Below are 13,074 nucleotides of genomic sequence, written 5' to 3' on the forward strand. Positions count from 1 at the left end.
CATGCTTTAAGGGTCTATTCATTGTCTTGTATGATTCAGTCAAGGTCATTAGATAAAATCAGTAGAAGAATTCTTGACTATTCAGTACAATTAGTAAAACTCTTTAAAAACTATTCCCTGTTTATGACGTATATAAGTTTTTTCATCTTCTAGTAACAAAAATGAATAGAAGGACGTTTTAGGTAAAAATTACAATTTTTGGGGCAAATATGTATAAGGATTTCTTCAGAATCCTAGTTCAGTACGTATAATTTATATACCTTGAGTTTTGTACACTTGACACCATTGTATTAATCTACTATAGCTGCTCTGCCATTCAAATTGGGTCCTACAATAAATAACTGCATGTTTGTTATAAATCAATGTTACTTCATTTTTAAGACTGTAATTATTTTTGCCATAAGTTTGTATGTACACCAAAGTTGACTACCTTCATTGCAAGTTTCAGGTAACCACCATGAGCCAGTTGTGCGTTGGAATACCAGGAATTTAGCAAGTGCCATGCTGGATCTCTGGTTCTGTCAACAAACAAGTTTGTTAGTGTATATAGTCGCCGCTTGAAATTGTAAAGAAAACTACTGATGTAATGTAAGCCAGGCCTCAGCCTATGATGGTTGTGAGTTAGGGGCCAAATGTAATGATGTGAATGTGTAATTGAGTGACAGACTAAATTGCACCCAAATTTCATAGTTTGAGCAAAAGTGCTGCAAAAAAATAATTAAAGTTAAAAAGGTACAATCGAACAAGCCATCAGCAATTCCAATATCTTAAAGCTTCGACTAGTTCTCTCCATTCTTCAGTCTTGCGCTCTTCTGATCTGGTCCACGTCTCCATCTATGCCTTTTCACCTCCATTGTCTTGACTTTCTTAATGGGTTTCATCTTAATATTATATGACCTATTACACTTTTGACTTAGTTTTTCAGTAGTACATACACCACAATTTTTATCCAGCCTCTGCATACTGCATACAGCTGCAACTTCATTTATTATAATGTTCCCTTAGTCCCGCAGCTTCAGTCATACCACTCTGTCCTGGCTGGTTTTTTTTTTTTTCTCTGTCCTCTTGAATCCTACTTCACATTCTAGAATAGCCTTAAGGTAACGGTAACACATGATCTGCTTCTTCTAAGACCTCTCTTTCAATGACAAGGTTCTCCTGCCTTTCATTTTAATTCATACACATTTTGAGATTCAAAAAACCTTTTCACTGTTTTACAACTCTGATGATCTCTCCGGCCACCGTGTTAAAATTGATGTTTGCTGTAGAGGTAATTCCATATTCTCCACAGCCATTGTCCTGCCTGTACGTTTTCATTTGCTTCCTCACTAGTCGCCATACATTTTATTTTGCCTACATTGATTTTCAGTTCTCGTCTGTTTCATTGGTTAACTGCCATCTTATACACACAAACCATTTACTTTGGCTGTACAGGTGATAGATCATCTATCTACACATAGCAGCTTCTAAGTGCCTTTTTACATTTTTTTGAAGTTTACTTTATTGTGATGGTAAAGGAAAGCTGAATTTTTATAGGATAAAAAAATTCTTACAGGTCACTTGCCTTTACTCTACAGCTTGTGTTATAATAATAGACATTTCAGCCCTTTATTGGTTAAAAAGCCTGTATGTATTAACAAGAACAAAATAGTTTTTTGTTTATAAAGGCTACATAGCATCTAAAGGCCTGTCCACACGAGCGGGCCTGATCGGCATGCTCCGGGGTTGACGGGCAAATTCTGGCGGGCTTTCACGTGAATGTTGTCCACACAGGTTAGGCGAGGAGAGGTGGGCGTGCCCGACGATACCAGTAGTGTGTTCAGTGCGGTATGATTACCATGGTGGCTACCGCAAAGAGGAAGATATTGTGTAGCATGATAATTGCTTTGTGTCTAATGAAAAAAAAAAGAAGAGAATATGGTGCAAAGAATGGCTCACTAAAAGACATGTATATGGCAGCCACACAACCATACTACAGGAACTACAAGATGGCCACGAAAAAGATTTCAGAGACTATTTGAGAATGAGCATAAGCACGTTTTATACTTTACTAGTAAAGCTGGAGTCATACATTATGAAAAAAGACACACACACGAGACTGAGTATAACAACAGGAGGTCGTTTGGAGGCAACGCTAAGATTTTTGGCAACAGGATGTACATATTCAGCACTGCAGTATTCTACACGTATATCCAAACAAAGCTTGTCACACACAATCCCAGAAACATGTCGGGCCATATATGAGGTACTAAAGGATGACTACTTGCAGGTGAGTTTACTATTTATTGAACTGATCAGTACATTGTGTAATTATATACCCAAAGACAAAGACATACTGGTTTACCTATACTGTGGTTTTTTCCATCTGTCCATCCACCAGTGGTGTTTGCGTATGGTAACACTGCATCCCAGGCTTTAGATACTTACATTCAACAATAACAACAATATCTTATTTTGAATATTAACGATGTAATTCGCATACAGTAAATTATTAGAACACTTTTCAGTTGCAAATGTACACCAAGATATCCTTTGTTTACCTAAAACTTACACATAGCGTAACTATTTAAAGCTTGGGATGCAGTGTTACCATACGAAAACACCGCAGGCGGATGGACAGATGGAAAAAAACAGTATAGTTAGCTAATTTACCTCCCACCTGAAGGGTCAGCTCTTCCTTGACGTCACAGGTAGACCGATCTGTATGTCCCCCCCCCCCCCCTCTCTCTTTCATTCATACATTCCCGTTGTCTTTCAATGACTACCTAGTCCAGTTGAAAGGGCCGTTGCCTTGTATAATAAGGCGCCCTGTGAGGTTATGTTAGACTTGCGATAATCTTACGCTAAGTCGGATGGTTATGCACTTCCATACTCATTGGAGTGTCTTGGGGTTTGATGATAACTTACGAAGTCGGTATCTTCTTTGGTTATGACGACGATGTGTTAAACTCATCATGATAGTTATAACTTCATTCGATCTCTTTCTGATGCGAGGTTCTAGTAGAAAACACTGAGTACAAAAAATAGTTCTATTCTCTGAGATTACATGAAGATCAGAGGAAATTTGTACAGGTCTTCTAATGACGATGGCTTGATCGCTTCTGCCAATGATGATGGCTAATTCAACTCTGACTACCATCTCGGTTACAAATCATAAAGGAAGCAGACAGTAGCTCGAACATATGAACATACATACAGATGACACAGATTACAAATCACATAGGCCGTTTGAATTATAGGTCGCGGTAGTTGTCTCAAGCAGGAAGCTTGGACTAATGTTTTCAAAACAAATGAAGGACCACAGGTGACGGCACGTCATCTTAGCCTTCTTTATTGTATACGTCATCTTAGCATACTTTATCGTCTTTGGTCTGATCACATTCCTGCAAGCAATCTGGTTGACCTCTTGGGTCACTGGTTTTAATTAATCATAGTTTTAGTCTTTTATATATATGGAATAACATTCCATATTTTTATTATGTAACACTTAACACAATAACCGTATATTATGTCAATACAAGTACTATACTGTAGTTTACCAAAGAAAGGAAAATCGTGTACAATACAAAATAAATTAGTAACGCCGTCAACATGAGTAAATCGTGTACTATACAAAATAAATTAGTAACACCGTCAACATAACTTAATGACATTATTATGAAGCCTATATATAATCAATATATACGGTATGTAGATATTTACTGACATTTGTTCCATCATGGTAACATGATAATTATTTATGAGCAAATTATTCAACAATAATTGTAGATGAAGAAAGCCTTCCAAGTCGGCCAAGAAAAATAATTTCATTCATTAGTTTTTGAGCATATATCTGGTTGTCACCATTCATTTCATTTAAATTATTAGAGACGACAGTTCCAAAAGCAGAGAAAGTATTTTCACCTTGGGACAACGACTTTAGCTCATTATACGCCTCTTGCAGGAGTTGGGTCTCGTCGATACTCTGTGTTTTATTTTATTTTATTTTTTTTTTTTTTGCGGGTCTTTAATGTAAGGGTCCAGGCACAAGCATGTCTGATTCCACAGGTTCACCAGTTGGGATATCAGAAGTCCCAGGTGTAGGCTGAGCATCATCAATAACACAAATTACCGGATCGATAAAGATCTAGAATGAAAGACATATTGGGTTACGTATGATTACATGCCAATAAATTAATGGATTCACATAGATTGATAGGGATTCATAACATTCATAGATACACATAATATTGTGGGGACTAAATAAAGGAGAAAATTAATAATGACTATTGGCAGTACATTATAAGAGAGAGAGAGATTGGGGGGGGATGAGAGAGCGAAAGGGAGGGAGTAGGGGTGGGGCATGGACGAACTCCTACCTCTGTGGGGTGGGGGATGGAAGATTGGTTGGTTCGTTTTATAATGTTTAGGTGTAACTGGGGGATGGAAGGGGCCTGTGCACTGACACATCAATGACGTCACTGTTAATCGTTCGTATCCTACCCAATCATTTCGGACTTGAGCTCCATTTGTCAAGGACAAACGCCTTATTATTCATATTAGGTAATCCACTATAAGGTAGAATATTAGGGCAAGGTAGGCACAACACTGTCAACTTTTATACCGATTACCATAAAATGTGGCCACATGGCCTCTAACTCATAGGAAAAATGCTATAATAACAGAGTATTTTTCTTTTTATATTTTGACAGACACCTACCACACCAGACGAGTGGATGCGTGTGGCACGTGGGTTCGAAACACGGTGGAACTTCCCCAACTGTATTGGAGCCATTGATGGAAAGCATATCCTAATAACGCCTCCACAGGGCAGGGGCTCATATTACTATAATTATAAAGGTACCCACAGCATCATACTCATGGCCATAACTGATGCCAATTGCGAGTTTCTTTATGTTGATATTGGCTGCAATGGGCCGGTGTCAGACGGCGGTGTGTGGGACAATACACATATCAGTAGTTGTATTGCCACAGAAACAGCAGGTCTCCCTAGTGACAGAAAGCCCAAAGGAAGTGAGAGGAGGCTACTGTATGTGTTTGTGGCTGACAACACCTTCCCCTTGCAACGGCACATTATGAAACCGTTCTCACACCGCACCCAAAGTAATAGGGAATGCATTTTTTCCTATCGGTTATATAGGGCTCGACGTACAGTTGAGAATGCTTTTGGGATATTGGCCAACCGATTTAGAGTTTTCCTGACAACTATATACTTGTCGCCAAGCAAAGTTGAAATGATGGTATTAGCATGCATTGCTTTGCATAATTTTCTCAGACGTGAGCATGTCACACAATATATGCCTGAAGGGTTTGGATTCTGAAGACATTGCAAGGTGTACAATTATCCCTGGTGGTTGGCGTGAAACTCCCCACGTGTTACGATTGCAAAGAACAGGAGGCAATACAAGTACAGCCGGCCAAACTGTACGCCATATATTTATGGAGTATTTCAATGATGAAGGTGCTGTGCCATGGCAATACAAAGCTATACAAATCCAATAATTAGATACCATTCCATATTCCTGGAATGTATTACTTATCAGTGTCTCAGTACATTTGGTGCATAATGTAGGTTTCATGTATCACTTTTCCTTATTATCAGTGTCTCAGTACAGGATGATAGGTACTGTGTTATAAACTGTATATGCAGAGGTTTTGATTATTAACGGTTTAATTTTTTTTATTTCATTTACGTTGTCATTTATATAATATTTTGTATCATATTACATGTATTGTGTTTTGTAATAAACACAATAACAAATATGTATTACACAATACAATGTTTTGAGTTATTTTCCTAGTAACTAAACTCTACACACTTTCTGGCATTGGCAGCCATACTGTTTGCCAGGAAGGAAGGAAGGAAGAATGGGAATGAATATGTTTAAATAGCTTTAACTAGTGGGTGTGGAGGTATCAATTATCCAGTGCAACTGACCTGAGACCAGAGGTGGGGTGGGATTTCTCCAACCTCACCTCCCCTCAGGTGAGCTGCAGGTCGACCTATTTACAAAGTGAGAGCAGTGTCAGTTTCAAATGGACGATTTATCATTTAACGGAGTAGAGGTATAGGTCTTACCTTGGGTATAAATTATTTATTTATTTTTGTTTACAATGTAATCTAGTGCCAGGGGAAGCTTAGGATGTGGTGGTAGGGGGTGCTATGAGTGTAGGAGGACAGGTTGGTATGACGGTAAAGTTTTGATTATGTTTTAGTGTACAGTAGGTGTTTCTCCCTCTAACAGCTGGGGAGAGAGAGAGTGGAAACGAGCGAGAGAATGAGACGGGGAGGAAAACATGTGAACGTACCTCACTATCAGATGTATCTCCAGACGTTTTGTGTCCATCCTCGGTATTGTGGCTTCTGTCCATATTTGACACTTGACGGTCTTATTGTATCACTATCAGTGAGGAATGCCAGGTCATCGTAACACCATAATTTTGGGGAATAAAGATTGTCAGTCCCAGCTCCTGACCTTTGTGAATCCTTCATTTTCTTAAATTCACGCCTAAACTGGTTTCGTAGCGTGTCTATTTTCTTTTTTATGTCATCTGTCGTAACTGCAGCACCTTGTTCCGTATCTCAGCAGCAATGGCCTTCAGTGATGTAATGCGCTTGTCTCTGTTTTTGTAACTCTTCAGTTTCACATTCCATAAACATGGATTTTGTCGATAAAGTTCAATCAACGTGCGTGTAACAGGTTTTGACCATTAAATGGAAAGTGGCTCACTGAAGGTCTCCGAATTTGACATTGCAAGTTACTATGGTGTGACCCATGTTACAGTAATATATCGTGTGGAAGACAAGCCTGCTATGGGAACACCACGATATTGTACGTCTGCCAGGGTCGAAGCTCAAGCCATTGGGCACCACCATGATGATTTTGCTACAAGACCCATCGGGCAATTTGACGGTTTGCCCGTCAAGTGTGCCCGTTAGAGGGGAAGTCCGCCGATCAGGCCCGATCGTGTGGACAGGCCTTTAGAAGTGATGTTGAGTATAAATGGGGCTTTGTCACTCATTATGGATATGCTGTTCTGGTACTGTTTTTGCTTTTAATGAGTGGGTTTATATGTTACAGTAGTGTTATGTTTATTAATTAATGAGCCTATATTTTGTATAATAGGCATAATCTTCCACTGAACAGAATGCCCTTATGCGAACAAGAGATAAAATTGCAAGAGTTGTTTTAAAGTAATTTTGTGGTCTTTTTGTTCAAAGTTCCTTTAAGATGAAATCATGATGTGTATTTTGGCAAAATGTGTTTTATCTGAATTAAAATAGTACAGCACAGAACTGGGCTCCTAAACCTACCAGTGTATGAGGGTTCTTTTGCTTGCATTTACGTGGTAAAAATAATTTTTAATATAAAATAGTTTACTGATGTAAAGGATTACAGCATCCTAGCCTATACCAGTTTGAAAGAAACTCCGATGTAATCATATGCAAAAGTTAAACTACAGCTATATATTTATAATAATGATGATTTATATAAAGATTGTTTTGCTTGCTATATCTAATTAGAGTAAATTGCAGTTGTTATTACCACATTGGTAGATTGCCATTACGTAGTTGCTAGAAGAAATATAATCCAGATATTTTTTCTTGTAAGTTAACATTACTTGATTGTATAAACAGTGTGATTTCACAAGTTTGTATAAACAGTGTATGATTTCACAAGTTCTGTACATCAGTTTCGCCTGCTCGTTATTTATTTTATCATGCAGCCTCAGCAATAATTTGCAGCTTTAATTTATCGGTATTTTTCCATAAGATATCCAATATATGAATGATGATGAAAAATGTATTTTATACTTGCTGAGAAACTGCAGGGCTTAACAACTGGACACCTTTTAACTCGAATCTTAATAAACCCTCAGTTACGGTAAATTATGTCGGCAAGTAGTAGCAGTTTCTCAATTCGGTTGTTTGTCTGTACAGGTTTACAATCGCTTCATCCACAATTCTATCAACATGAATTTTTTAGTGGAGGATGGACGAGTTTCATATAAGTACTTTATTACAGTCAATGAAATGTAAAGAGAGAGACTATTTCCTCAGATAGGTTTTTCCACTGATAGATATCCATATGCTTAAGTCGAACAATAGTAGTACGTGTATTGAGATTAATGATAATTTTGATAAAAATGGTATTTTCATTTTAAAATAAGTTTTTAAATATACTTACCTGGTAGTTACATATATAAAAGGTCCCTCCCTCCTCCCCTCTGAGAACAGGGGCATGGAATTTCCGAGGACAAATGGGAATGGTTCCAGATACCTGGATAGAGGGAGCACAGGTATGATCACCTGACCGTCTATCGGCGATTGCCGCAAATCTTGAATTTCTGCCGTGCGCGCGACGAATCAGTGGGATAAAGCTATATATATGTAACTACCAGGTAAGTATATTTAAAAACTTATTTTAAAATGAAAATACCATTTTTAAATATCTAACTTCCCTGGTAGTTACATATACTATATAGCTGATTGACACCTTTGGTGGAGGGTAGGAGAACCGCAACACCGTTGGGAATTCGTAAAATTATTAATCGCTACAAATTAGCTGTACCAATAATCTGGTTCTTACCTGATAAGGAAGCTGGCTTCAAAGTTTTCCTGCCTCATTAGCCTGCATTCCTTGAGAGACCCAGCGATCCACCCAGGGGGCTGTAGAAAGTCTCTGTGGGGCTGTCACACGGTCCTCGACCTTAACATGACTAGACCACCACCCTTGCTATCCTGGCAAAGCCATGGACAATGAGCTGACCACCTGACCAACTAACACACTAAAAACACACTCCATAAAACCTAACCTAGACTTGCATCCCAGACTGTGGAAGGTTGCAACAACCTTCACAGACAACCTGTGATACCAAGTTCAAGAAAAAAGCAAGGGTATAATTAAGGTTATAGGTTAAAGGCAGTAGTACCTTCTCCAATTGTGGCGCCGGAGGCAACGTACGGACCCAGGGAGCAACAATCTTCATATTGGGTCTGTACCTCTTTGAGGTAACAATCTGCGAAGATAGACTTGCTTCGCCAGAATGTCGCTTCCAAAATCGCTTTCATCGACTTGTGTCTATACGCCATCGAAGTCGCCACAGCTCTTACTTCGTGCGCCTTGACTTTGAGGATTGGGAAGCTTTTCTCATCGCAGTTCTGGTGAGCTTCCCTTATCAAATCTTTGATAAAGAACGCCAGTGCGTTCTTCGACAAAGGTAGTGAAGGCTTCTTCACCGAGCACCAGAGGTTGTCTGTCTGTCCTCTAAGTTTTTGGTTCTCTGTAGATAATACTTTAGGGCCCTCACTGGACAAAGGCCTCTCTCCTTTTCCTGTCCTACTAAATGAGATAACCCTGGTATGGTAAAGGATCTAGGCCATGGGTGAGAAGGATGCTCATTCTTGGCGAGAAAACCTAGTTGCAGCGAGCAGACTGCATTCTCCCCATTGAAGCCTACATTCTTGCTAAAGGCTTGCAACTCTCCTATCCTCTTGGCTGTTGCCAACGCAACCAGGAATATGGTCTTCTTGGTGAGGTCCTTCCACGAAGCCTTGTCGAGGGGTTCGAACCTGCTCGAGGTTAGAAACGTCAGGACAACATCCAAATTCCAAGAGGGGGTTGGATTGTCCTTTCTCTTAATTGAAGACGGATGCTAGCATACTGCAGTATCCCTTGATGGTAGATACTGCTAGTTTCTGTTGGTTTCGTAAATATAACAGAAAATCTGCTAGTTGACTTAGAGAGGTATTGGAAGAGGAAATGTTGCAAATTCTGCACCATTCCCTAAAGACGTCCCACTTAGATTGGTACAACTTGATTGTGGACGTCCTCCTCGCTCTTGCGATTGCTCTTGCAGCTTCCCTCGAAAAACCCTTCGCTCTTGCCAGTTTTTCGATAGTAGAAAGGCAGTTAGATTGAGAGCGAGGAGATTTTGATGGCATCTCTCTATATGTGACTGTCTGAGTAGATCGCTCCGACAGGGTAACGATCTGGGGGTGTCTACCAGCCACTCCATCACTTCTGTGATCCAGGGTCTCATGGGCCAAAACGGGGCTATCAGGATCATGCAGGCGTTGGTTGACTCCCTGAACTTCTTCAAGACTCTGTCTAGGATCTTGAATGGGGGGAAGGCGTATGTGTTTAGTCCTTCCCAATCCATGAGAAAAGCGTCCACTGCCACTGCTTCCTGGTCTGGGACTGGCGAGCAGTAAACAGGTAACCTCTTTGTTCTCTGCGTCGCAAAGAGGTCTATAGATGTTTCTCTCCACAGATTCCAAAGCCTGCTGCACACCTCGTGATTTAGGGTCCATTCCGTCGTGAGAACCTGTCTTCCTCTGCTGAGGAGATCCGCTCTGACGTTCCTCTCTCCCTCTATGAGGCGAGTTATCAGAGTAATGTTGTTCTCTTTCGCCCACAATAGGAGATCTTTTGCTGCCTCGTAAAGGGAATCCGAACGAGTGCCTCCTTGTTTCCTGATGTTGGCCAACGCTGTGGTGTTGTCTGCGTTAACCTGTACTATCTTGTTTTTTTACTTCCTCTTGGAAGTGCAAAAACGCCAGATGAATGGCCACCAGCTCCTTCACATTTAGGAAGAAGAAGAAACGTAAACAAGTGTGAACACTTGGAGCTCCTCAATACACCTTGTTATTTATAGGATCTAAGGCATGGGAAATACCTCAAGCGCAAAATACAGTGAAGTGAATAACTCAGGAATCCGAGGAAATGTATACACAAGTGCAGGCAGTTGGTGTTTCATGTGATTGACTTAGTTTCAAAGTTCTCCTCCGTAACTAAACGCATGCGTACTACTCCCTTCTTTCGATGACGTCATCGTTTCGTCATAGTTTCAATGACGTGAAGCTACGTCATTTTCACGCAGAACACCTAAATAAATGAAAAGTAATCATGGCAAGTATCAATTCAGCATCCGAGGTATCGGACTGTATGTTTATAAACAATGGCTTGTTGTTTTTTATCTTCAATAAGATTGACTGCATGAATCAAGAGGATTTGCTGAGCCTTTGCATGGACTTTTACAGTGAGGAAGAAGCCTCGGAGGCAGTGTTGCTGGCGTTTGAGAAGTACGGCTGCCCCGAAAAGAAAAAGGAATATCGTGGGGCTCAGAAGAAGGAAAATAACATACGACAAATTATGACATTAATGTGTCAGTCACCTACACCTAAAGGTACCGAATTTTGTATAACGAAGTGTACCCAAGTGCCTCCAGTAACTATGGATCATGTTGACATGGCAACGGTGCTGAAACTGTTTAGTGCTCTTCGTTTGGAGGTTCAGATCCTCTCCAATTCCAATAAGCAGCTTGGAGAAAAAGTTTCAAAAATAGAAGAAAATGTTAGCAAAAAGGAAATAACGACTTTAGTGAAGGAGAATAATGCTACAAAGCAGAAAAGAAAAACGTCAGACGAAGTGATAGCAGAACAAGCTGAACTACTTAATTTTTACAGAAAAAGGTTGGATACTAAAAACACTGACAAATTTACATCTGGCGAAGCTTCTAAAGGAACTGCTAAATTGTATACTGGAGAGGGCATGAGTAATAAAACGGTTACTCAGGATGTCACGCTACAGAATGATTCAGATGAGGATCTGGCCTCCACGGCATCATCAACATCTTTGAACGAATGGGAGCTCCAGCCATGGCAGCGGAGAATAGTGCGAAGGCAGATGCAGAGGAGAAACGAAAACGGACCATCTGGAGTTCCACACCCCGGATTCGCCACCTCAACTAAGTTATTAAGAAGAAAGCCTGCAGTAATAGGAACCAATGAGGGTACCGGTCTACTAGCAGCTGAACCTCTCACCAATATTTCTCTTTTTGTGTCTAGGTTAAGTCCTCATGTAAATGAAGATGAATTGAAAATCCATGTCATAAATATATCCGGTAAAAATTCAGTACATTGTCAGAAACTTCAAGCGAAACATGACAATTATGTTTCCTTTAAAATATCAATCGAGAGCATTGAAAAATTTAAAATAACTAACCTTTTTCAGTCTGTTAATTGGCCAAAAGGCGTAATGGTAAGGAAATGGTACGAAAAAAGAAATTAATCATGGCTTCAATTAATATAGCAACTTTTAACTGCAGATCTGTCAGGAAAAATGTCCACGTTGTAAAAAATTTATGTAATAAGTATAAGATAATAGCATTGCAAGAAACATTTTTGCCACAACAGGAGAGTAACTTTCTAAACAATATTGATATAAGTTTGATTCCATATCGTCGTCACCAGTAGACCTAAGTCAAGCTCTGGTGAGAGGAAGGCCATATGGGGGTCTAGCTTTTTAGTTCATGAGGAGATCTCTCCGTATGTCAGGAAAATATCCACAAGAGATGAACGCTTTTTATGTATAGATATTAGTCTGGGTGGTAGCACGATAAGGGTTATCAATTGTTATATGCCCTATTATAACGGTTCTAATACTGAGGAATACTTAAATAAATTAGGGAAAATGAAATGTCTATTTGAAGAACATCAGAATGATCATGTTATTGCTGTAGGGGATTTTAACGCTCACATTTCATCAGAATTTGGTGCAGAATTATTTGGGTGGTGTGATGAATACGACTGCTGTGCAACCGACATCACCTAATTACCACAGGATACCCATACGTGGGTAAGCGATGCTACGGGTCACACGAGGTGGCTGGACCATGTCGTGTGCCCTGACTCCCTCTTGAGTGCACTTCAATGTTTTAAAGTTTTTTACGAGGAGATAGGCTCAGACCACAAGCCTCTGGGTTTTAAACTTTGTGTACAAGATTTTTCAGCATACATAGTAGCAGGGACCAATAATCGCAGAATAACTTACGAGGTTAGAAATAATGATGAATATAAAGTTCGAAGTGAGAAGTCACTAAAAGAAATAGAGCTTCCAGTTGAGGCGATTGTCTGTAGAACAAGGGGATGCAGGGACAGAAACCATGTATTTCTAATTGAAACATTTGCTGTCGATCTTGTTGAGGCATTGATTAAGAGTGGAGATACCGGGGAGGTACATAAGTCATGGAATACCAGGCTGGAATGAAAGCGTCAAATTACACCACGTT

At 39.8% G+C, this 13,074-nt stretch overlaps 1 long non-coding RNA gene across 2 annotated transcripts in view; it reads left to right on the forward strand.

Moving 5' to 3' along the window:
• Positions 1-5,822, forward strand: part of LOC135200924 (uncharacterized) — a 27,784-nt gene extending 21,962 nt beyond the window's left edge. The window contains exons 2-3 of one of the 2 annotated variants that reach the window (XR_010311397.1): positions 443-2,269; positions 4,692-5,822. This is a non-coding gene — a long non-coding RNA (uncharacterized LOC135200924). The remainder of the gene's footprint in view (positions 1-442; positions 2,270-4,691) is intronic. The other variant, XR_010311396.1, reaches the window with a different exon arrangement.
• The last annotated feature ends 7,252 nt before the right edge of the window (positions 5,823-13,074 follow it).

Source organism: Macrobrachium nipponense, chromosome 27, assembly GCF_015104395.2.
Source record: "Macrobrachium nipponense isolate FS-2020 chromosome 27, ASM1510439v2, whole genome shotgun sequence".
Taxonomy (NCBI): Eukaryota; Metazoa; Arthropoda; class Malacostraca; order Decapoda; family Palaemonidae; genus Macrobrachium; species Macrobrachium nipponense.